Source organism: Hylobates moloch, unplaced genomic scaffold (assembly GCF_009828535.3).
Source record: "Hylobates moloch isolate HMO894 unplaced genomic scaffold, HMol_V3 SCAFFOLD_15, whole genome shotgun sequence".
Lineage (NCBI taxonomy): Eukaryota > Metazoa > Chordata > Mammalia > Primates > Hylobatidae > Hylobates > Hylobates moloch.
This window is the reverse complement of record NW_026652290.1, coordinates 41558495-41582935: the sequence shown is the minus strand read 5'-3', so window position 1 is coordinate 41582935 and position 24441 is coordinate 41558495. Positions and strand designations below refer to the sequence as shown.

At 44.7% G+C, this 24441-nt stretch overlaps 1 protein-coding gene across 1 annotated transcript in view; it reads right to left on the bottom strand.

Moving 5' to 3' along the window:
* Window positions 1-22402: 22402 nt before the first annotated feature.
* CREG2 (cellular repressor of E1A stimulated genes 2) overlaps window positions 22403-24441 on the bottom strand; it is a 43841-nt gene continuing 41802 nt past the window's right edge. Inside the window, exons 5-6 of the transcript XR_009210109.1 lie at window positions 23388-23501; window positions 22403-22489 (exon numbers count right to left, since the gene is read on the bottom strand). The gene's annotated coding sequence lies outside the window, so the exon portion shown is untranslated. The remainder of the gene's footprint in view (window positions 22490-23387; window positions 23502-24441) is intronic.

Here is a 24441-nt window from a genome sequence, read left to right as displayed (position 1 = left end):
ACTCATATAATGAGCCACTCTCCTGAGGTTATTTCAAAGAAAAGCCAATATTATTCAACTGTACTTCATTCATCTTATATAATCAGTTGTAGCTGTAGAGCTCTACAAACAAAATTAAAAAATTAAAGAAGACATGTGACAGACTCATCTGCCAATATTCAAAATGCAGCTATCTCCTTCCATAGTTTTCAGTTAATCCTTGGAAATATCTATTTATGAACAGGTAAATAAATACAGCTCCCTTGTGTAGACAACTGTGTTATATTTGTCTTTCTAAGAATTTGTTTCATCTAAGTTATCTCATTTGTTGGCATATAATTACTCATAATATTCACTTATAATTCTTTTTATTTCTGTAAGGTTAGTAGTGATGTCCACCCCCCACCCCCCACCCTTTTTTTTCTGAGACAGTTTCACTCTTGTTGCCCAGGCTGGAGTGCAATGGCAAGATCTTGGCTCACTGCAACCTCTGCCTCCCGAGTTCAAGCGATTTTCCTGCCTCAGCCTCCCCAGTAGCTGGGATTACAGGCATGTGCCACCACGCCCAGTTAATTTTGTATTTTAGTAGAGATGGGGTTTCACCATGTTGATCAGGCTGACCTCAGGTAATCCACCCACCTCCCCCTCCCAAAGTGCTGAGATTACAGGCGTGAGCCACCATGCCTGGCTGATGTCCCTTCTTTCATTCTTGATTTAATAAAGTGAGTTATCTCTCTTTCTTCTTGGAGAGTCTACTACATTCTTGGACAGTCTACTAAAGGTCTGTCAATTTTGTTCATCTTTTCAAAGAGCCAACTTTTGTTTTAATTGATTTCCTCTTTTTTTTTTCTATTCTCTGTTTAGTTTATTTCTGCTCTAAGTTTTGTTGTGGTCTGCTTGCTCTGGGTTTGGTTTGCTTTTCTTTTTCTAGTTTCTTAAGGTGAAAGATTAAGGTATTGATTTGAGATATTCTTTTTAATAAAGGTGTTTGCTGCTATAAATTTCTCTTTATGTAGTGCTTTAGCAGTATCCCAGAAGTTTTGGTATTTTTTTTCATTTTAATTCATCTCAACGTATTGTCTAATTTTCCTTGTTTTTTATTCTTTGATGCATTGGTTATTTAGGAGTGAGTTTTTAAAATTTTCACGTATTTGTGACTTTCCCAAACTACTTTTTGTTGTAGATTTCTAATTTTTTTGTTTTGTTTTGTTTTTTGAGATGGAGTCTCACTCTGTCGCCCAGGCTGGAGGGCAGTGGCGTGATCTCAGCTCACTGCAATCTCTGCCTCCAGGTTCAAGTGATTCTCGTGCCTCAGCCTCCTGTGTAGCTGGGGTTACAGGCGCACGCCACCACATCCAGCTAATTTATGTGAGTGTGTATGTTTTTAATAGAGATGAGGTTTCACCATGTTGGCCAGGCTGGTCTCAAACTCCTGACCTCAAGTGATCCACCCGCCTTGGCCTCCCAAAGTGCTGGGATTTCAGATGACAGCCACCGCTTCTGGCCCTAATTTAATTTCATTGTGGTTGGAGAACATACTTTACATAATTCTAATACTTTTAAATCTATTCAAATTTAAAATTCAATTGTTTTGTGAGCTAACATACAATCTATTCTGGGGAACATTACATGTGCACTTGAGAAGAATGTGTACCCTGCTGTTGCTGGGTGGAGTCTTCTATAGATACCTGTTAGATCTAGTTGGTTTACAGTGTTATTCCAGTCTTCTGTTTCCTTGTTGATCTTCTGTTAAGTTGTTTTTCTCATTATTTAAAGTGGGGTATTGAAGTCTTCAATTATTATTATTATTTTTTTCGAGACAGAGTCTCGTTCTGTCGCCCAGGCTGGAGTGCAATGGCACGATCTTGGCTCACCACAACCTCCGCCTCCCAGTTTCAAGCAATTCTCCTGCCTCAGCCTCCCGAGTAGCTGGGATTACAGGCACATGCCACTATGCCCAGCTAATTTTTGTATTTTAGTAGACATGAGGTTTCACCATGTTGGCCAGGCTGGTCTTGAACTCCTGACCTCAAGTGATCCACCCACCTCAGCCTCCTAAAGTGCTGGGATTACAGGCGAGAGCCACTATACCTGGTAAAGTCTTCAATTATTATTGTTGACTAATTAGCAACAACAGAGTCCGAACATACGTGGAGCAAAACCCAACAGAACTGAAGGAGGAAATATCGACCTTTTAAATTTACATTTAATGTAATTACTGATAAAGTAGGATTCACATCTGCCAATTTGCTGTTTATTTTCTATATGTCTTGTTTTTCTTGTTTCTTTTGGTTCTGCTTTCTTTTGTGTTAGGTAGATACTTCTAGTTTATAACATTAATTCACTTGTCATTTTTCTTGTTGTCTATATATATGAGTTATATTCTCACTGATTGCCCTGAGGATTGCAAGTAACAACTTATATCCATCTAGTTCTCAATAATGCCAGCTAAATTTCAAAAGAATACAAACTTTGCTTTTATACAGTTTTGTTTCCTTCACCCTCCTTTTTTCCTATTATTGTCATACAAGTTATATCTTTATACATTATAAGCCCATCAACATAATTTTATATACACTGGTTTATGTGGTTGTTTAAAAATCTATCAGGAGAATAAAAGAGTTACAAACAAAAAATACAGTTAAACTGTCTTTTATATACACCTCTGTAGTTAACTTCACAAGTGTTCTTTATTTTTTTGTATGGATTAGAGTTACTATCTGATGTTTTTTCATTTCAATCTGAAGCATCTTTTTTAGTATTTCTAAATACAACGGCAGATTTGCTAGCAACAAATTCTCCTATTTTTTTGTTCATCTGAGAGTGTCTTAATTTCTCCTATATTTTTGAAGTATAGTTTTGCTGCTATAGAATTCTTGGTTATCAGTCTTTTTTTTTTTCCCCAGCATTTTGAACATGTCATTCCCAGTGCCTTTTGGCCTCCGTGGTTTTTGATGAGAAATTAGCAGTTAATCTTATTGAGGATCACTCATGTGTAGTAAGTCACTTCTCTTTATTGCTTTCAAGATTCAGTTGCTGTTTTCAAGATCCTCTCTTTGTTTTCCAACAGTTTGATTATAATACATCTAGATGTAAATCTCTATGAATTTATCCTACTTGGAATTTTGTTAAGCTTCTTGGAATTTTGTTTAGCTTCTTGGAATTGTAGAATAATGTTTTTCATCCAATTGGGAAGTTTTTGGCCTTTATTTCTATAAGTACTTTTTCTTCCCCTTTCTCGTCTCAACATACTCTTACCATATGATCTGGCAATTGTGCTCTTTGGTATTTACCCAAAGATGTTGAAAACTTATGTCCACACAAAAACCTGCATACGGATGTTTATAGCAAACAGCTTTATTAATAATTGTCAAACCTTGGAAGCAACCAAAATGTCCTTCAGTAGGTGAATCGATAAGTAAACTGTGATATATCCAGACAATGGAATATTATGAGACTGAGCTCTTAAGTCATAAAGGGACATAGATACTATAGTGGTAGATACATGTCCTTATACATTTGTTCAAACCCTTAGAATATATAACACTGAGAGTGAATCCTAATGTAAACTGTGGACTTTGGGTGATAATGATGTGTCAATGTGGGATCATCAATTGTAACAAATGTTCCACTCTGTTGGGGGATGTTTAGTTGGGGAGGCCTGTGTCGGGGCAGAGGGGATATGGGAACTCTCTGTACGTTTTGCTCAATTTTGTTGTGAACCTAAAATAAGTCTTTAAAAAAACTCTGTTGAAAGGTACTGTTCCTAAGGCAATACGACTTAACGTGTGAACTGTGGTCCGGTGCCAGTCAATGAACTGTTTGGTACTAATCTGCCATGAGATAAGGCGCTTGTTCCAGAATGTACATCAATCCACTATTGACTTTATCTAAACAGCCTGGCTATAAAATAAAAAAAAAAACTTCAGCTGAATTGAACAGTGTGCTTAATGATGTAGACCATACTTTGAGTATGAAGAGATGCATACCATACTGTATAAGGAGATGCTAAGAGAAATCTGACATAAGCTTATTTACAAATGAGTAGCAGAGACAAGATCTTCACTTTAGTTGTCTTGTTATTAGGTAAGTTGTAGTAAGTACCATAAGATGCTCCAAACAATAAGAGAGCTTCCAAATGGAAAAATTGGGCACTGTTTCATGGAAGTAGTGAATTTGAAGTCAACTTTGAATAATAAAGATTTCAATGGGGTAGGCAGGGTGAAAAGGAAAGGCATTTGAGATAGGACACAAAATAAGCCAAGGTTTGGAAGTGGGAAAATGGGGGTTGTGTTTGAGACTAGTTAAATTTTGAATGAAAAATAGGGTATACAGGTTAAATCAAGTAAGGCAAGGTCAGAAAGCATTTGAGGCCATACTACAAAGGACTAGGATTCTATACCATGGAGTTTTTCTTCCATTTGATAGATAATAGGGACATAGTGACTTTTTTTTTTTTTAATACCAGGAAATGACATGGTTCTACTGTGATGTAAAAGATGTACCTCAGCCAGGCGCAGTGGCTCAAGCCTGTAATCCCAGCACTTTGGGAGGCCAAGGTGGGTGGATCACCTGAGGTCAGGAGTTTGAGACCAGCCTGGCCAACATGATGAAACCCCATCTGTACTAAAAATATAAAAATTAGCCGGGCGTGGTGGTGGGCACTTGAAATCCCAACTACTTGGGAGGCTGAGGCAGGAGAATCGTTTGAACCCGGGAGGCGGAGGTTGCAGTAAGCCGAGATTGTGCCACTGCACTCCAGCCAGGGCAACAGAGTGAGACTCTGTCTCAGAAATAAATAAATAATAAAATAAAACAAAAGATATACCTCGTATCATTGAGGAGAAGGCACCTAAAGAGGAAAAGACTAGTGGAAGGAGACTAACTAGGATGCTATTTAAATAATAAAAACCCAATAATGAGGCACTGAATCAGAGTGGTGGCCTGAAAGGGATCTGAAAGGAATGACAGCATGTAAGGAGAGATGATGGAGGCATCTCAGGTCCTGAAAACTGCTCAGATAGGCACAAAGGAAAAGAAGGATGTCTGAAAATAATGATGATGCAAAAACTAAGCTAGGTAGGGCAGCAGGAAGAACCGGTTTGGTAGGAAGATGATGAATTTGGCTTGAGGTGCTTGGCAAGACATCCAAGTCTGCTGCACAGGCAATGTAGGTCAGCAATTTGAGAGAAAGGTAAACTTTCACAATCCTAATTTGAGAAGCAACAACAGAGATGATTATGCAGCCATGAGGGCTGAGACACTCCGCGGGGGAGACAAAAGACAAAAGAGACTCTTAGCCAGGAGAGAACTGTGGTGGTGGGAGGGGAGAGAAGGAGCGGTGGTTGGGAAGGGCAAGGAAATGAAGAGGAGGCCCTGACAATGGCAGATAAATGTTCAGAGAAGAAGACCCTAAAGACTACAGCTTTATGGCACCCAGGGCAGGATAGGCTCAGAAGGCAATGGGAATAATGTCCTGTGCTGCAGAGTCTTGTTATTGGCCTAAGTGTTGGGGGCCATAAGCATAGACCACTTTAAGTTGTTTGAGAAGAAGCAAGATCAGTAATTCCAAGAAGTAGAAGGGTTGAGGGAAGTGTTTTCTTTCTTGGGGAGTGGCAGACAGTAATGTTTGTCAGCTGAAGAGAAGGAACCAGGGGTAAGGGAAGATTGAGGCTGCAGAGTAGAGGAAGTGGTTGTGGGAACAAGTTTGCAAAATGAGCTAAAGGGTGGGGTTGATGTACAGAGGTAACCCTGGGAGGAAGGAAGTGTATTTCCTTTTTTGACACAGGGAGAAGGATGAGAAGGTCAGTGTGGACACAGACATTTTTGACATGCAGAGGCAGGAAGCTGAAATTGTTCTCGGCAAGTGACTCTTCTCTTCTCAAAAGAATAGGAAGTGAGGTCACCAGAAACTAAGATGGGGCAAGTGTTGGGATTACAGAATAAGGGAAGGAGCAAAACAGCTGCTAGGAATGAGATAAGGAGTCCACCAGAAATGGGTAAACAGATTTCTGAAGACCTCTGAGAACTCCAGTGAGTCTAAATTCCAGAATGTGCAGTAAAAACCACTGGTGCCATTACCCCCATGAATTAGAGGAAGCAGATGGTGGGGTCTCCCTGAGATACAATCTAGTCAGCCATCTGGATATTTCACATTATTGCTGCAAATAAAAAGGAGGCTCATACCTTATTCATCACTATGTTCCCAATACCGAAGACAATTAACCACACTCATACTTAACACATATTTATTGAATAAATGAATGAATTGTGCAGCAAGATCAAAGTTCTCATTAACTGCAAAAGGAGATATCAGAAGGAGAGAGTGTTATTACTAAGGCTGAGTCAGTACTCTGTCAGCACCTGCCAGACAGAAGGCCCCAGAAACTTGCATCCCTCTCCTCTTGCCTGCAGAAGCTCACCCTGCCTGGCCTAGGCCACAAAGGAGATGCACAAAAGCCCCTTCACCCTCTTTCGTATGTCGCCATGCTTATCTTGCAATCTTGAGCTATAATTTGGCTGCCTGAAAATCTAACAGGTGTAACATCAAGGCCACAATTGTTGTGCGCTACAAAGATTTTATCTGCTTTTAACATTAATAAATTGTGATGACGGTGTATAAACCAGTCGTGTGAACTCGGTTCATGGGAGGCATAGTAACTCATGGGCGAGTTAATAAAACAAGTTCTAAAGCTGCACAGCTGGGAATCAGCATCAGGATCAGAGGCAATTTTCTGTAATTATACTTCTTCCAGAAACTACCTTCCTACATTGCTAAGGCTAAAGTCAAGAAATATAGAACCTAGAGCTCCTATTCATAAATATCTTGTATTTTAGCAAAAGATAGCTGCTTCTCTCAAAACAAAAACAAACAAAAAACAAAAAACAGCAGAGACCCCATAAGGAAGGCATAAAATGAAATCAATAATCATTTATATATTATATGAATATTTGTAGTCTACAGACCTAAATTCTCAGAATTTCATATTTCTGGGCAGAATACACCCTTAAGGTTAAGTGACTTTGAACTTGCTGTGCTCATAGAATGCATCTTATAGACCTCAAACTACAGGGGCATAAATGACCAGGGCTGCTGGCTGCTCTAAGTCAAGGACTGGGCACTTTAGCCAGGCATTTTAAGGCAGTTCCTGGAAGATGGGGACTTCTTCTGATGGCCAGCTTTGTCTTGAGGGCTTTCCTCTGGCCTTGTGGAACCTTCTTTAGTTCACATAATGGTCTAGGACACCTCCAGCTAGTCTTTCTTCCGTTTCTCCTTCACTCAGATCAGACTTGCACGGGGTCTAATGTTGCTCTCAACCTTTCCCAGCTTCCTCTCTGTTATCTCTCACAGGCATAATAAAATCCTTGCCCTATTCATTCCATCTTGGAGTCTGCTTCTTGGAGGACTCGGACGGATGTAGAGCCTTTGCATCAGAGCCCAGAGGCCAAGAGAGGCTGATGGCAGGTGAGAGTTTCCGTAGCATTGCGTAGCCACTGCATAGGCTTATGCATTTGGAAATCAGCAAAACATCATTAGCAAACAAGCAAATATGTCTGCACACCCAATTTCCCTTCCCTCTGACTGAGAAATAGATACTCCTAGAGTAGTTGGCCTGGAAGCAGAGACTGACCAAGCTGCGGAGGGCTGGGCTGCCCCACCAGCCTTGGAGCCCTGTTCTCTGAACCTACACTGAGATCAGTGGGAGAATGCAGCCTTTGTTCAGCCCATTTGCAAGTCTCCCTACCCCCGCCGGCAGGACCAGGCGGGTGAGCTCAGCATAGTGGGTGTCTGCTAGGCATTTCTGGCCAGGCCTATTTCCTTTTCTGGTACGAGCATGACTATTTTGCTTTGTGGAAATAGTCTTCCACACAGGACTAGTTTTGATGAATAGCACTCAAGTGCTTCCTTTTCTTTTGGTCAAAGGTTGGGTAAGTAACTCAGTGTAGTGCAAAGCAGGGCCCTCTCTCAGAACCTGAACTGGAGCAGCACAAAACTGGAAATTGTTGAAGAATCATGCAGGGGCCAGAACCCTGAAGCGCCACTCCCTGTGCTCCTGTGTAAACCTAGTTGCTCTGTTTCTGCCCTTCAGAAGCCAGGAACTTCAGCTCTCAAGATCTTCCTCCTTCTCCTCCCCAGGGGTAAATAAAGCTTGCCCAGAATTACATAGGTAGGGAGTGTTGGGTTAGCACATAGAGTCAATCTGCCAGACTCAATGGTGACATGCTAGGATCTCCCAAACCACTCCTCAGAAAGCTCATCCTGGCCTCAGATGATTTGCATACCACCATTTATACTCTGTGGTACCTGGGCTTCCTTGTCCGTGTCTCTAACATGAAGATGTTGGCTTCCTTGCCTCCTAATAGCTACTCATTCCCTCCTCAAATTTTCTCTCTTTCTGTGAGAAATTGTGGATAGAAAATAGAATGTAAGACAAACTCACATTTCCTCTGTGCTTACGATGTGGCGGGCCCTGTTCTAAGCACTTTATATGCATGAACTCATTTAATCCGCATAACAACCTGAGGCACCAAGTTGACCCATTTTACAGGTCAGAAAACTGAGGCGCAGAAAGTCCTGAGTAACCACATGGCTAGTGAGGGCAGGTCTGCTAAATGTGGCACATTCTGCTGCAACAGAGGCTCCCTGAGGTCATGGGCTTTGTTTGGCTCACAACTGCATCTACTGTGCATTTGGCATAAAGTACATGCTTGATAAATGTCAGAACACATGAATAAACGAGTTAAAAAATAAGATAAAAAAAGAAGCAATGAATGAATGGATAGGGATGGGAAAGAAGGTCTAATTTTCTCCGAGTCTAATTCTGTGGTGTTTTGGTTTTCTTGATGCTTATTTGTTTTTCTTTTTTTCAATCCTGCTCCTTCTGTAGGTGCTCATTTGGGTTCTCATTACTTCTGAGGTAGGCTCTGGGTGTTTTAAGGAAATTCCTGAATTAGTCCCCGTTTTTCCAGCTGATGTAAAGGTATGATTTCTGAACCTGCTTCGTTACAATAACTATGTAAGAGCCCAATGGTGCAAGCGCTTAGATGAAAAACAGATGTCATTTATCTCACCAGGATTTAGATCAGGAAGCCTCTAAGGGTTGTGAGATGATGTGTTAGGGCCCACATAACCTAGTTCTCCTGGGGAGTTTTCCATTCTTATGGGGAGTTTTCCATGATCAGTTCATTGAGGAAAAACCCAAACAAAACTTGGGCTTAGTTTATAAAATGCTGGCATCAGCTGGAGGGCACAGCTGCAGAACATCCCTGAAAGCCAACAAGGAAATCTTTTTTTTTGAGACAGAGTCTCGCTCTGTCGCCCAGGCTGGAGTGCAGTGGCGCGATCTCGGCTCACTGCAACCTCTGTCTCCCGGGTTCACGCCATTCTCCGGCCTCAGCCTCCCGAGTAGCTGGGACTACAGGCGTCCGCCACCGCACCCAGCTAATTTTTTTTGTCTTCTTAGTAGAGACAGGGTTTCACCGTGTTAGACAGGAAGATCTCGATCTCCTGACCTCATGATCCACCCGCCTCGGCCTCCCAAAGTGCCAGGATTACAGGAGTGAGCCACCGCGCCTGGCCTACAAGGAAATCTTAGACCCAGCTTCCTGGATGGAGAGGTGGCCAAAGAGATGGTCTCCCCTGATACAAGTGCGGGTGGTGGCTAACTTTACAATTTGGTGTTCAGTTTACAGAATACCAAGGCAGGAACTAATATTACACAGAGTAGGATACAGTGGCTGATGGGATGTCAGGTTTCCCCTTTTCAGGGGGAAAGTGAGAGTATCTTTATTTCTGCAAAGTATAACTGCATCTTGTAAGGCAGAGCGTTTGGCTTGTTAGCTCTTTTAGCTGTCTTTGCCTTGAAGGGTGCAGGTGCTGAGTAGTCAAAGCGGTGGGCTGTGCCCGTTATTGGCCAATTGTCTCCTATAGCCACAGTGGATCTTTTCTACTTGGCTCTGCGGTGTTAAGGCTGGGAGTTTGCAAATTCCCTTGGGTGTGGGATCTGGGTGTCCCAGGCTCTCCTGCCAGCAGACTTACTGTTAGATTCCACCAACAGGAGGTACTGGCGGGAGCTCCAAATGTAGGAAGGGAGAAATTGCACTTTTTAAATAGGTGAAATCTAATAAGTGTTTAAGAATGTTTATCGGCCGGGCGCGGTGGCTCACGCTTGTAATCCCAGCACTTTGGGAGGCCGAGGCGGGCGGATCACGAGGTCAGGAGATCGAGACCGCGGTGAAACCTTGTCTCTACTAAAAAATACAAAAAAATTAGCCAGGCGTGGTGGCGGGCGCCTGTAGTCCCAGCTACTCGGAGAGGCTGAGGCAGGAGAATGGCGTGAACCCGGGAGGCGCTGCTTGCACTGAGCCGAGATTGCGCCACTGCACTCCAGCCTGGGCGACAGAGCGAGACTCCGTCTCAAGAAAAAAGAAAAAAAAAGAATGTTTATCTTCCAATGAACCATTTAACTAGCTTTTTTTTGAAACAGAGTTTTGCTCTTGTCACCCGAGCTGGAGTGCAATAGTGCAATCTTTGCTCACTGCAACCTCCGCCTCCTGGGTTCAAACAATTCTCCTGCCTCACCCTCCTGAGTAGATGGGATTACAGGCACCTGCCACCACACCTGGTTAATTTTTGCATTTTTAGTTGAGATGGGGTTTTACCATGTTGGCCAGGCTGGTCTCAAACTTCTGACCTCAGGTGATCCTCCCACCTCGGCTCCCCAAAGTGTTGGGATTACAGGCATGAGCCATCGCTCCCGGCCAGCTTTTCCAGATATTTGAGTGTTATATTTGAAGTTGCTAATTAACCAAAGAATTGCAAGACCAAACTATACAGTACTAAAAAATACAAACGCCAGCATGTAATCATTACTGCTAAAGTCACTTAAAACCTATCAATTTACTCTGGAAATTCTGACTGCTCTCTCTCAAAAAGCCTGTGGAACATTACCCACCCTGTAGGTCATTGAGCTTTCCTGACTTTTTCAAATGTGTAAAGAGAGCATCAGTTTTTTCTCAGCAGCAACATTAACAGCATATTTGATTTCTGTTGACTTTTTCTACTGAAAAGAGTTGAAAGTCTTTGTCAGCATCAGAAAAGACAAAGAATTGTCACTGTTAGATAGCTGTTTGATATTTGGCCTCTTTTAGCTGAAACGACTGAAGTCTTTATAGAAATCATGTATTAATATTTGGTGAATAACTCTGTGCTTAATGATCTGTGAAGATAAAGGTGTTTTAAAAACAGTATTTTTGGCTGCACAATATTGTGAATGTACCAAATGCTACTGAATTATACACTTCAAAATGGTTAATTTTCTCTTATGTAAATTTTACTTGAATAAAAATTATTTAAGTATCTTTTTCACATTGAAAAACTTATTTAGCTGTAATTTCACCAGACTGAAGAATGCTTAAAAGATTTCTTGGCCGGGTGCGGTGGCTCATGCCTGTAATCCCAGCACTTTGGGAGGCCGAGGCTGGTGGATCGCGAGGTCAGGAGATCGAGACCATCCTGGCTAACACGGTGAAAACCCGTCTCTTCTAAAAATACAAAAAAATTAGCGGGGCCCGGTGGCAGGCGCCTGTAGTCCCAGCTATTGGGAGGCGGAGGCAGGAGAATGGTGTGAACCCGGGCGGCGGAGCTTGCAGTGAGCAGATATCGCACCACTGCACTCCAGCCTGGGCGACAGAGTGAGACTCCGTCTCAAAAAAAAAAAAAAAAAAGATGATTTCTCACTGCCTGCATCAGCTTATTTTATACCCAGAACCATTTGATAGCTTTTAAATCATGGCAGTTTTTATTTTCAGTAAAGTTTATGATTTTTAATCACATAATAGATGAAACAAGATGTGAAGGATGCACTTGCACTGGTTACTTTTTTTCTTTTCCTGAGACAGAGTCTTGCTCTGTCTCCCAAACTGGAGTGCAATGGTACGATCTCGGCCTGCAACCTCTGCCTCCCAGGTTCAAGCAATTCTCATGCCTCAGCCTCCCGAGTAGCTGGGACTAGAGGGGCGTGCTGTGCCTAATTTTTTGTATTTGTAGTAGAGATGGAGTTTCACCATGTTGGCCAGGCTGGTCTTGAACTCCCAACCTCAGGTGATCCACCCTCCTCAGCCTCCCAAAGTGCTGGGATTACAAATGTGTACTGGTTACTTACTGCACTGGTTACTTACTTAACCTAACTACTTCAAAAGGATCAACTATGAAAAATGCACAAAAGTCTCAGGACACTTTTTTATGAGCACTCAGAAAAATTGCCTATTTTAAACTTGCATGAAATCATTATAAAGGGACTTTGGAAAAGAATTAAACTCTGCAAAGATTTCTTAAAATAGTTACAACGGGCTGGGTTTGGTGGCTCACGCCTGTAACCCCAGCACTTTGAGAGGCCGGGGCGGGTGGATCGCCTGAGGTCAGGAGTTCAAGACCAGCCTGGGAAACATGGTGAAACCCCATCATTACTGAAAATACAAAAATTAGCCAGGCATGTTGGTGCACGCCTGTAATCCCAGCTACTTGGGAGGCTGAGGCACAAGAATCGCTTGAACCCGGGAGGCAGAAGTTGCAGTGAACCAAGATCACACCCTTGCACTCTAGCCTGGGCGATAGAGCAAGACTCTGTCTCAAAAAAAAAAGAAAAGAAAAAAAGAGATAGTTACAATGAAATAATAAATTATATTTTTATTTCTCACAATTCTCGCCTTTATATATAGCCGATTGTTCTTTTTACAAAATAAAGCTATTTAGAAGAAAATAATGTCTACCAGAATTAGCATGGCTCTTCCTCATATGTTGTTAATGATTTCCTAATGTCAAATTATGACAACCATCATTATAAGTTTGTTTGGAAATTTAAATTCTCATGAATTGGAAGAATATATCCTTTTTACATTGTATTTTATCTTTAATCTAGGTTGTAAATTTCAAAACAGATAGTCCTGTTTTGTTTATAAAAAAAAAATCACATTGTTATAATAGTGATGGCAATTTATAGCAAGAAGAGCTCTTTTTATTATATATGGGGAGCCTGGCTACATCAGACTTTCTCTCATTTCTCCCCATTTTTACTATTTAGGCCTCTGGCATAAAGAATAAAAGTCAGCTTGTAATCCTAGCAGTTTGGGAGGTCAAAGTGGACAGACTGCTTGAGTCCAGGAGTTTGAGACCAACCTGGGCAACATGGTGAAAACATATCTCGGCCGGGCACGGGGGCTCATGCCTACAATCCCAGCACTTTGGGAGGCCGAGGCGGGCGGATCACGAGGTCAAGAGATCGAGATCATCCTGGCCAACATGGTGAAACCCCGTCTCTACTAAAACTACAAAAATTAGCTGGGCCTGGTGGCGCGCGCCTGTAGTCCCAGCTACTCGGGAGCCTGGGGCAGGAGAATGGCTTGAACCTGGGAGACGGAGGTTGCAGTGAGCCGAGACTGCACCACTGCACTCCAGCCTAGCAACAGCAGGAGATTCTGTCTCAAAAAACAAACATACAAACAAAAACTATTTCTATTAAAAAAGTGCAGAAATTAGCTGAGTACTCCTGTACTCCCAGCTACTGGGGATGCTGAGGTGGGAGGATCACTTAAGCTAGGGGAAGTCAAGGCTGCAGTGAGGTGTGATTAGGCTGCTGCACTCCAGCCTGGGTGACAAAGTGAGACCCTGTCTCTGAAGAAAAAATAATAATAATAATAAAAGTCAATTAGCGTTATTATTTAAAAAAATATCTTACAGGGCATCTTATTCAATTGAATTGAGCAAGGTCTAATTTATTCATTTGAACTGAGTTTTGTTGTTAACTGGATCCTATCCTCCAGCTTTTATTCATTTTTCATGAGAATGAATTTGTCATCAATATCTACTGCACTTGGCAGGGCATGGTGGCTCATGCCTGTAATCCCAGCACTTTGGGAGGTCAAGGCAGGTGGATCATCTTAGGTCAGGAGTTTGAGACCAGCCTGACCAACATGGCGAAACCTCGTCTCTACTAAGAATACAAATGTTAGCCGGGCATGGTGGCACACGCCTGTAATTCCAGCTACTCGGGAGGCTGAGGTGGGAGGATCTCTTAAACCTGGGAGACAGAGGTTGCAGTGAGCCGAGATCGTGCCACTGCCCTCCAGCCTGGGCCACAGGGCGAGACTCTGTCTAAAAAAAAAAAATGTACTGCACTCATTTCCTACTGCTTCTGTAACAAATGACCACAAAATCAATGGCTAAAAATGACACAGATTTATTGTCCTACAGTTTTGGAGGTCAGAATTCTGAAACTGTTCTCAATGAGCTAAAGCTGAGGTCTCAGCACAGCCTCCCAAGTAGCTGGGACCACAGGCACATGCCATCATGCCTGGCTAACTTTTTAATTTTTTTGTAGAGATGAGGTCTCACTATGTTGCCCAGGTTGGTCTCAAACCTCTGGGCTCAAGTGATCTTCCTGCCTTAGCCTCCCAAATTTCTGGGATTACAGGCATGAGCCACCACACCTGGCCCCCTTGTACATTTTAAAATTCACTTGCTCCCCTGTTCTCTTGCTTAATTTTTACTATCTGGTTTATTTTTTTAAATCAGTACCTTTTTTTTTTTTTTGAGACGGAGTCTTGCTCTGTCACCCAGGCTGGAGTGCAGTGGCGCGATCTCGGCTCACTGCAAGCTCCGCCTCCCGGGTTCACGCCATTCTCCTGTCTCAGCCTCCCGAGTAGCTGAGACTACAGGCACCCGCCACCTCGCTCGGCTAATTTTTTTGTATTTTTAGTAGAGATGGGGTTTCACCATGTTAGCCAGGATGGTCTCGATCTCCTGACCTCGTGATCCGCCTGCCTCAGCCTCCCAAAGTGCTGGGATTACAGGCATGAGCCACTGCACCCGGCTTTTTTTTTTTTTTTTTTGAGATGGAGTCTTGCTCTGTCGCCCAGGCTGGAGTGCAGTGGTGCGATCTCGGCTCACTGCAACCTCCACCTCCTGGGTTCAAGCATTCTTTTGCCTCAGCCTCCTGAGTAACTGGGATTACAGGCATGCACCACTATGCCCAGCTAATTTTTTGTATTTTTAGTAGAGATGGATTTCACCATGCTGGCCAGGCTGGTCTCACACTCCTGACCTCAAGTGATCTGCTCGCCTTGGCCTCCCAAAGTGCTGGGATTACAGGTGTGAGCCACCACGCCCGGACTCAATGAGCTAATTCTATTTTCCTCACTCTCACTCCTTTCTCCCATATGTTACTTGTCTTATTTCAACTTTGTCATAACATATAACATTTGTACATTAGTCTTCCACATTTGTCTCATTTTTGTTTTAATCTTAGATGTATATATACTTCTATGTTCTTAAATGCTCACCATCAGTCTGATTGCTAAAGTTTTCCCAGTCATCATTTGGTTAGATAACAGTGATTCTTGGCTGGGTGTGATGGCTCATGCCTGTAATCCGAGCACTTTGGGAGGCTGAGGCAGGTGGATCACCTGAGGTCAGGAGTTCGAGACCAGCCTGCCCAACATGGTGAAACTCTGTCTCTACTAAAAATACAAAAAATCAGCTGGTCATGGTAGCACACACCTGTAATCCCAGCTATTCCGGAGGCTGAGGCAGGAGAATTGCTTGAACCCCAGGAGGTGGAGGTTGCAGTGAGCTGAGATTGCGCCATTGTACTCCAGCCTGGGTGACAAGAGCGAGACTGTCTCAAAACAGAAAACAACAAACAAACAAGCAAAAAACAGTGATTCTCTAGTAGATTCTTCAAGAAAGGTAGATAGGTACAGATTTCTCTCAGTTATTATCTGGTGAAAACTATGTTTCTTTAGCCTTGATATTTAAAGGACAATTTGGGTATAATATCCTTGGATCACATTTTCTTTCTTTTTTTTTTTTTAATAATGCCCATTGTTGCTTTGTTTGTATTTTGGCTTTGAAAAGTTTGATTCCAGACTAATTCTCTTGCTTTTGTAAGTTATCTAATATTTTTGCCTGGGGGGCTTTGGGATTTAATCTCTGTCTTTGAGATCTAATCATTTTCTTGGGCTATGTCTCAGAGTTGGTATTTCTGGGTTAGTTTTCCCCTTCCCCTGGCAAGCCCGTTCACTAGGCAATTTTGTTTTCATTTCTTCCTGCCATTCCTGTGAGTCATGAAATTAGTACTCAGATCCTACAACTACCCAGATAGTTAGCAAAAGCTATCAGGAATCAGATAAAAGCAAAAGGAATCAGAAAAGAGCAATTCTTTGAATTAAGATATCAATGTGCATGGTAAACACTAGACTATATTAGTTCTAACTAGCAACCTAAATATTGTATAGAGAAGCTGACTATGATAAATGTTACTGACAGTTCACAGCGTGCTGGCAGTCCTCACAGCCCTCGTTTGCTCTCGGCGCCTCCTCTGCCTGGGCTCCCACTTTGGCGGCAGTTGAGGAGTCTTCAGCCCACTGCTGCACTGTGGGAGCCCCTTTCTGGGCTGGCCAAGGCGGGAGCTGGCTCCCTCAGCTTGCACGGAGGTGTGGAGGGAGAGGCGTGAGCGGGAACCAGGGCTGCGTGGGGTGCTTGCGGGCCAGCTGGAGTTCTGGGTGGGCGTGGGCTTGGCGGGCCCCTCACTTAGAGCAGCCAGCCGGCCCTGGGCAATGAGGGGCTTAGCACCCAGGCCAGCGGCTGCGGAGGGTGTACTGGGTCCCCCAGCAGTGCCAGCCCACCGGCGCTGTGCTCGATTTCTCACTGGGCCTTAGCTGCCTTCCCACGGGGCAGGGCTCGGGACCTGCAGCCCGCCATGCCTGAGCCTCCCCGACGAGCGCCACCCCCTGCTCCACAGCGCCCCATCCCATCGACCACCCAAGGGCTGAGGAGTGTGAGCGCATGGCGTGGAACTGGCAGACAGCTCCACCTGCAGCCCTGGTGCAGGATCCACTGGGTGGAACCAGCTGGGCTCCTGAGTCTAGTGGAGATGTGGGGAACCTTTATTAGACATAATAAATCAGGGATTGTAAACATGCCAATCAGCACCCTGTGTCTAGCTCAGGGTTTGTGAATGCACCAATTGACACTCTGTATCTAGCTGCTCTGGTGGGGCCTTGGAGAACCTTTATGTCTAGCTCAAGGATTGTAAATGCACCAATCAGCGCCCTGTCAAAACAGACCACTCGGCTCTACCAATCAGCAGGACGTGGGTGGGGCCAGATAAGAGAATAAAAGCAGGCTGCCCGAGCCAGCAGTGGCAACCTGCTCGGGTCCCCTTCCACGCTGTGGAAGCTTTGTTCTTTCGCTCTTTGCAAATCTTGCTACTGCTCACTGTTTGGGTCCACACTGCTTTTATGAGCTGTAACACTCACCGCGAAGGTCTGCAGCTTCACTCCTGAAGCCAGCGAGACCATGAGCCCACCGGGAGGAACGAACAACTCCAGACGTGCCGCCTTAAGAGCTGTAACACTCACTGCGAAGGTCTGCAGCTTCACTCCTGAGCCAGCAAGACCACGAACCCACCAGAAGGAAGAAACTCCGAACACATCCGAACACCAGAAGGAACAAACTCCGGACATGCCGCCTTTAGAACTGTAACACTCACCACGAGGGTCCGTGGCTTCATTCTTGAAGTCAGTGAGACCAAGAACCCACCAATTCCAGACACATTATGAAAATAAGAGCCTGGAGTAGTGGTGCACACCTGTAATCCCAGCTATGTGGGAGGCTGAGGCAGGAAGATTGCTTGAGCCCAGGAGTATGAGACCAGCCTGGGCAAAATAACAAGACCCCTGATATGGTTTGGCTGTGTGTCCCCACCCAAATCTCATGTTGAATTCTGATCTTTAGTGCTGGAGGAGGGGCCTAGTGGGAGGTGATCGGATCATGGAAGTGGATAACCCCCTTGCCATAAAGCAGAGGGTCCGTTGAGCTGATGAACACACAAGCCATCTGCAGACGGCAAATCTAAAAGAGCTTGGTAACACACACGCCCACTTGCGCGTCAGGAGTCCAAGACACCCATCCACAGCCCAAAAGGGCTTGGGTGGGCCTCTGCGCCTGCCCATTTGCATGCTGCCTTTAGGGGTTTAAGCTGCCGGGCAACCAAGCAGGCAACACCCCTGTCACATGTCCTTTGGGGGAATCAGGGAATTCTCTTGTTTCACTGGAGCGTAACACAAATTCTATTTGTATTACTAACCCGAGGAACATGAATATGCTGTTACACTAAAACACAATCTTCCACAAGTTTGCATTCATATGAGCTTACTGAAGTAGATAATATCTTCATTAAATAAGGAATAGTATTGTTATACCCAAGCAAGTTAGAGAAAACGCCACACTTTGAGACCAATTAAGAGTCCTTTAAGCCGGCGGCTAAAGAGATGGCTAACGCTCAAAATTCTCTCAGCCTCAAGGAAGGGGCTTGATTAACTTTTATACCTTGGTTTGGGAAGGGGAGAGGAGCTCAAATGCAATAATTCTACAGAAGTAAAAACATGCAAGAATCAAAAAACAAATGGTTACAGAGAGATAAACAATTTAAAAGACAAATGGTTACAAAAAAACCAGGTGAGATAGATATGGATGCTATGCGGGACACAGACTCGAGGCTTTATGTTGTTATCTTTTTGAGCAAAATCCTGGGAACTTCATACATTGTTCCAGTACCTTATCAGTTAATTGGGCTCCTTTGAAATGCTGAGGATCTGCTTACACAGGTTAACTCCTTGAGGAAGGGGGTTGGGTAAAGAGCCCTTAGTGTCTTGTAAATCAAGGGGCCAGATGGAGTTTGTCCGGCTTTCCCAGCTAAGGGAGAGTCTTATTCATACGGGAAACAAGACTAGGTAATTAAGGAGACAAAAAGGGAAAATTTGAAAATAGGGTTAGTAAAAAAATAAGGTTAGGCATTACAGTATCACATTTATTTTTACCTGGATTTGGACTCCCTAAAAATTCTAGCAGTGTGCATAATATGCATTGCTGGCCTTAGAAACTGTATGACATAATACATGTTTGTTGTTTTAAGCTGTTAAATTTTGGGGGTAATTTGTTACACAGCAATAGATAATGAAAACAGTGAGATATAATCTAGATTACTTAAGCAGAGTATTTGGAAATTGTTGGTTGCCATGGCAGGACATCCCGGGACTTACTGAGTAGTTCTAATTAAATCAATATATAATACATTGTTGGAGATAGAGTATCTTATGGCTTATAGTACAGTGTCTTGAAATACAGCTTCATTAAGCATTTCCCCACCCCTGTCTCCTAGTGGGAGAGAGGCACTACATCTGGATTATGAGAGCAACTTGTCTGCATTGTCTGTTGGAAAATAAAGATGAACTTACTTGCCTGTTTCTAAATTTAGGTGAATAATACCTTCTGTTTGTATGCTCATCGAACAACTCTGAATAATCACTTGGCTTTCCTGGTGGCTAGGAAGGAGAGTGGGGTGCCCTGGTTACGAAGTGCGAGCATTTAGGTCTGTGGATATTGTCCTAGCTAAAGGTCATCGGGACAGATCTGATGGACAGGACAGAAGTCCAATGAAACCAGGCTTATGGGCTCTTGGAACTGAGGAAGACTGCATGTCAATGGAACTACTGGGCATTTCACCAAAGAAAGAAGAGATAAGGTTACGTGATTTGGGGGGAAGGGAGGCCCTTAGGTAAAATTTAAATGAAGCAATGTTTTGGTGGAGTCCAGGCAAACAGGCTGTGGGTTAGGGCTCAGCATTGGGCCTAAACTGCAAAGTTCTCTGTTTCTTGGAAATTAGAAAGTTAAGATAGCTTTGCTGTGTTGTGTCTAGAAGCCCTTGTCTGCAGCCTGCATCTGAGTGGGAGACTGAGGCTGCTTCTCTATGTTAAAAGACTTGGATCCTCCAGGCAAAAGTGGAACATTTCATTTTTACTGATTTGATTTCAAGCAGCTAAGTTTCTGACTGCGTAAGACTTCAGAACAAGGTTTCTCACTGAGGCAGAAAGCAGAAATCACTCAAAACTGGGTTTGTGACATTTTACAGATGTAGCATGACCCTGGGAGAAACACTGTTTCCAGTTAACTTTGCAGCAGCCTCTGTCTGTGTTAGGCCAGCCTGATTCATAGCAGGGAAGATTTTTCCTTTTTCAATCTGACTTGATTTTTACTTTCTCAATAAAATGTCTGGAAGGAGAATTGTTTGGGACTTTATAAAAATATCACCAGTTATTTTTGCAGAATATAGTACACCACTGATGAATACAATAAAAAATTTTTCTGTTAAAAACCAAACAAAAAACCCAAAACATTCATACTTTTTTTTTTTTTTTGTACCCAAACACTTTCAGGTCAACTACATGATTCTTTCAAAAGTATCTTGGCCAGCCGCGGTGGCTCACGCCTGTAATCCCAGCACGAGGCTGACGGATCACTGGAGGTCAGGAGCTTCAGATCAGCCTGGCCAACATAACGAAACCCCGTCTCTACTAAAAATACAAAAATTAGCCGGACGTGGTGGTGGGTGCCTGTAATCCCAGCTACTCCAGAGGCTGAGGCATGAGAATCGCTTGAACCTGGGAGGCGGAAGTTGCAGTGAGCCGAAATCGCACCACTGCACTCCAGCCTGGGAGACAGAGCCAGATTCTGTCTCAAAAAAAAAAAAAAAAAAAAAAAAAAAAAAAAGATCTATTAAAAGATTAAAAGTGGCTTTCATACTAAGACAGATCCAGAGCCTGGTTTCGGAAGTAATTAAAACATAATAAGATGACACAGGAAATGTGAAATGTGGTCATGATAGAACAAATGCCTTCATTCCATGAGAAATTAAGAGATGAATGCCCTGAAAATGTCTGTTAGTCCAATCAGGAAAACAGACACACTATTTCAAACAGAGAGGTTTAATCCAAGGGATTCGCTATAGAGAAGTTGGTAGGCACGACAAAAAGCAAAAGACCCAGGAAAGGAAGGGGCAGAGCCGGGTCGGGGCCAAAGCTCCCCAGCCTGGCTAGAGGCCATCATGAGTCCACACTGAAGTTATGGTTCTTGTATCATTGAATTAAAATCAAAATTTCGATCATAGTCGAATACCAAAAAATACATAAATATGCCAGGGTAAGACTATTGGGTGGTAGTTCAGAGCATGAACCTGGGCTCACAATGCACCAATTATTACCTGTGTGATTCTGGGCAGCTTCTGAGTTGGCAGTTAGCGAGAATAGGAGGACTTGCCTCACAGGGTCGCCGTGAGGACCAGGGAAGGCACTACTTGTGAAGGATGCGGATGGAGCCTGGTCTCCGTCCGCTGGAGCTGCCCCTCTCTGAGCCTGGGGCCATTGCCAGGGACAGCCACTGTCGAGAGCAGGGAGAGGGTGGGGTGCTGAGAACGGAAGGAAGAGAGGGGAAACTCAAGGAGGGGAAAATAGGTGTGACTGCGTTCTGGAAACCCCCAAAGCATTGAGAGAAGAAAAAGGAGGTTGGAGTCGGTCATGGGTTTAATACCTGCTCAGCCTCCTCCCTGGCCCTGGAAGCCCAGGAGACCAGGTCTGTGAGTTTGCTGAGCCTCAGGTTTCCCATGTGAAAAACTGAAGCATTTCTTTCTTGCAAGGTGGATGTGAACACTAGATGAGGTTAATGTCTGCACCCAGCCCCTGGCAGGATGCTGGGCTCCGGGAAAGGCGAGGTTTCCAAGATGGAGCCACCAGGGGGCGCAGTGGTTCTTTGCCTTGGCTGCCGTGAAAAATTGCCAGGCTTGCAAACCCGGGAGTTGATCAGAAACTCCGGAAGGCTCAGCGGCTAATCTGGAAATGGTTAGGAGGGTGGGAGACCTCAGTGAGGCGGGGTAAGAAGGCGAGGGAGGGAGTCGCGCGGGAGAGCTGGAAAAAAGCAAGCGTGTCCGTGAGGCTACCCACTGAGACCAGGGCAGGGGGTCCGGCCCAAAGCCCTCAGAAAACAAACTCATCCCTTCTTTCTAGTCGTTTGCTGAGCACCTACCAGGAGCCATAAACGGCCGTGTGCAAAATCAGCCCCTCCACTGGCTCCCAGTCTTGCTAAGGCGACTGACACGTGGACAAATGTCATCTATACTATATGCAAGTGAGAAGTCCTATAATGTCACCATGTCTGTAACCTTTATGGCATGCCAGGCATTGCATAATAGTTATCCCATTTTACACGGGACGAAACTGAGATTCGAAGGATTCTCTCATTCCCGAAATTCACAAAGCTAAGAAACAGTGGATTCAAGCTACGTTAGTCTATTATAAAGCTATGTTCATGCTTTGCAGATCATTCCTCCTCCAGTAAAGCAACACGAAACAACCCTGCTCCTTGAAAGTTCACATCAGTAGCCCTCGGCAGTAGCCGACAAGCAGGATGGCAGCACGCTCCCCTACCCGCATGGCTCCCAGTCAGCCTCTTCCCTCCTCTCTGCTCGCCTCGCCCCTCCTGCTCACCTTCACTGTGACTGCGGCATCTGGCTCACCCCAGCCACCATGTTCCCGGTCACCTCCACCGTCCATTGCCACAGCTTCAGCCTGGCCTTGTCATCGCTGTTATCTCTCTGGAACTGGGCGTTCACATGTCTCACTGTGGGCAATGGTGGTCTCAGGTCCCCCGCTGCAGCTGTCACAGCCGCCTGCTGCCTGCACTACCTTCCTTCCCATCCTATCAGCTCTTAGAAAACACCCTAAATGGCTGGGCACAGTGGCTCACGCCTGTAATCCCCGCACTTTGGGAGGCCGAGGCGAGTGTATCACCTGAGGTCAGGAGTTCGAGACCAGCCTGGCCAACATGGTGAAACCCCATCTCTACTAAAAATACGAAATTAGCCGGGTGTGGTTGCGCACACCTGTTATCCTAGCTACTCAGAGGCTAAGGCAGAATTGCTTAGAACCCGGGAGGCAGAGGTTGCAGTGAGCCGAGATCACGCCATTGCACTCCAGCCTGGGTGACAGAGCAAGACTCTGTCTCAAAAATAAGAAAAAAAAAAGAAAGGAAAAGAAAACACCTTAAATGCCCCCTTGTTTCCTCTTCTTCCATCACACCTGTCTCTACCTGGGATGAGTCTGGACCAGCTCCTGCCCATATCCAGGCCGGGAACCCTGCCCTGGAAAACCATCCAGCAGGGCAGGCAGGAGGAGGAAGGGGCTGCAGCCACTGGAGGAATTCTCTAGGGAGTTGAGGGAGCGCTCACTGGGGACAGCCCATTTTCCCAGGAGCATATAGGAGAGAGTGGGAGACAGCTGCAGGGAAAGCCCTGCTACAGGGAGGGCCTAGTCAGGGATGGCAGCCCTTGGATTTAAGGCTAAAGCAATCCCTGTGAATGCTATTCAGCTGCAGAGATGAGTGCTGAATTTATCCAGGCTGGAGTTTGCCACGTGGTTCTGATGAAAAACAGTGGGGATGCTGAGACTACTGGCTGAAGGGATGGGGCACTGAATCTACAGAATGATGACCTGAGGTCCAAGCGTGCTTGTTGACTTACGGTTTAGAAACCATTCGTATCTTGAGTGCAGGGCCTGGCCGTGTTCTCCACTGCAATCCCATCCTGTAGTCAGTCACCTTCCTGAGCAAGTGCTCTGGCAGCAGGGGAGAAAGGCTGGAGGGACAGAAGTGTGGGTGGAGATGTCTGAGTGCATGGTCAGAAGTGGGTCACCCTGGAGATGGCCTGCTCCAGGGGGTGGCCCAGGATGTGGGAGACAGAGAGGTGGCGTCAAGGGAGGGGTACCAACCTCTCTCAGTATGCTAGGATTTTCCTGACTTTACCACTGAAAGCCGCACGTTCCAGGAACCTCCCCATTCCCAGGTGAACCAGGCCAGTTTGTCACCCTAAGTGGAGGACAAGAATATCCTGGAGAAGCCAGGGTGTTGGCAGGTGGTCTGTGGAAGCTACAGTCACCCAGGGTTGACCTCGTGGACACACATCATTTTTTGCCACACTTTGTATGTGTGACCCCTTGTGCATGTTTGTTCATCAGTGGGATGGGGCTTTTTCCTAGCCCTGAACTCCAGGAATAACAACTATGTTGAAAATGGCAAATATTTTCAAGAGTGGGAATACCAAAGCGTGGCTACATTGGCATTTTCGAGTCTGCAAATTAGGTGCATTTTACTCAGAGCCTTAAGAAATCAACAAAAGTAACCTGGCTAATTCTTTCTTTTCTTTTTCTTTTTTTTTTTATGTTTTTGAGACTGAGTTTCGCTCTTGTCGCCCAGGCTGGAGTGCAATGGCACAGTCTGGGCTCACTGCAACCTCTGCCTCCCGAGTTGAACCGGTTCTCCTGCCTCAGCCTCCCGAGTAGCCGGGATTACAGGTACCCACCACCACCCCCGGCTAATTTTTGTATTTTTAGTAGAGACGAGGTTTCACCATGTTGGCCAGGCTGGTCTCCAACTCCAGATCTCAGGTGATCCACCTGCCTCAGCCTCCCCAAATGCTGGGATTACAGGCGTGAGCTACCGCGCCTGGCCTAATTCTTTCTTTTCTATTGGAAAATTAACTGCTGATTCTCTGTAGTAGTGTCTATTTTCTTAGAACC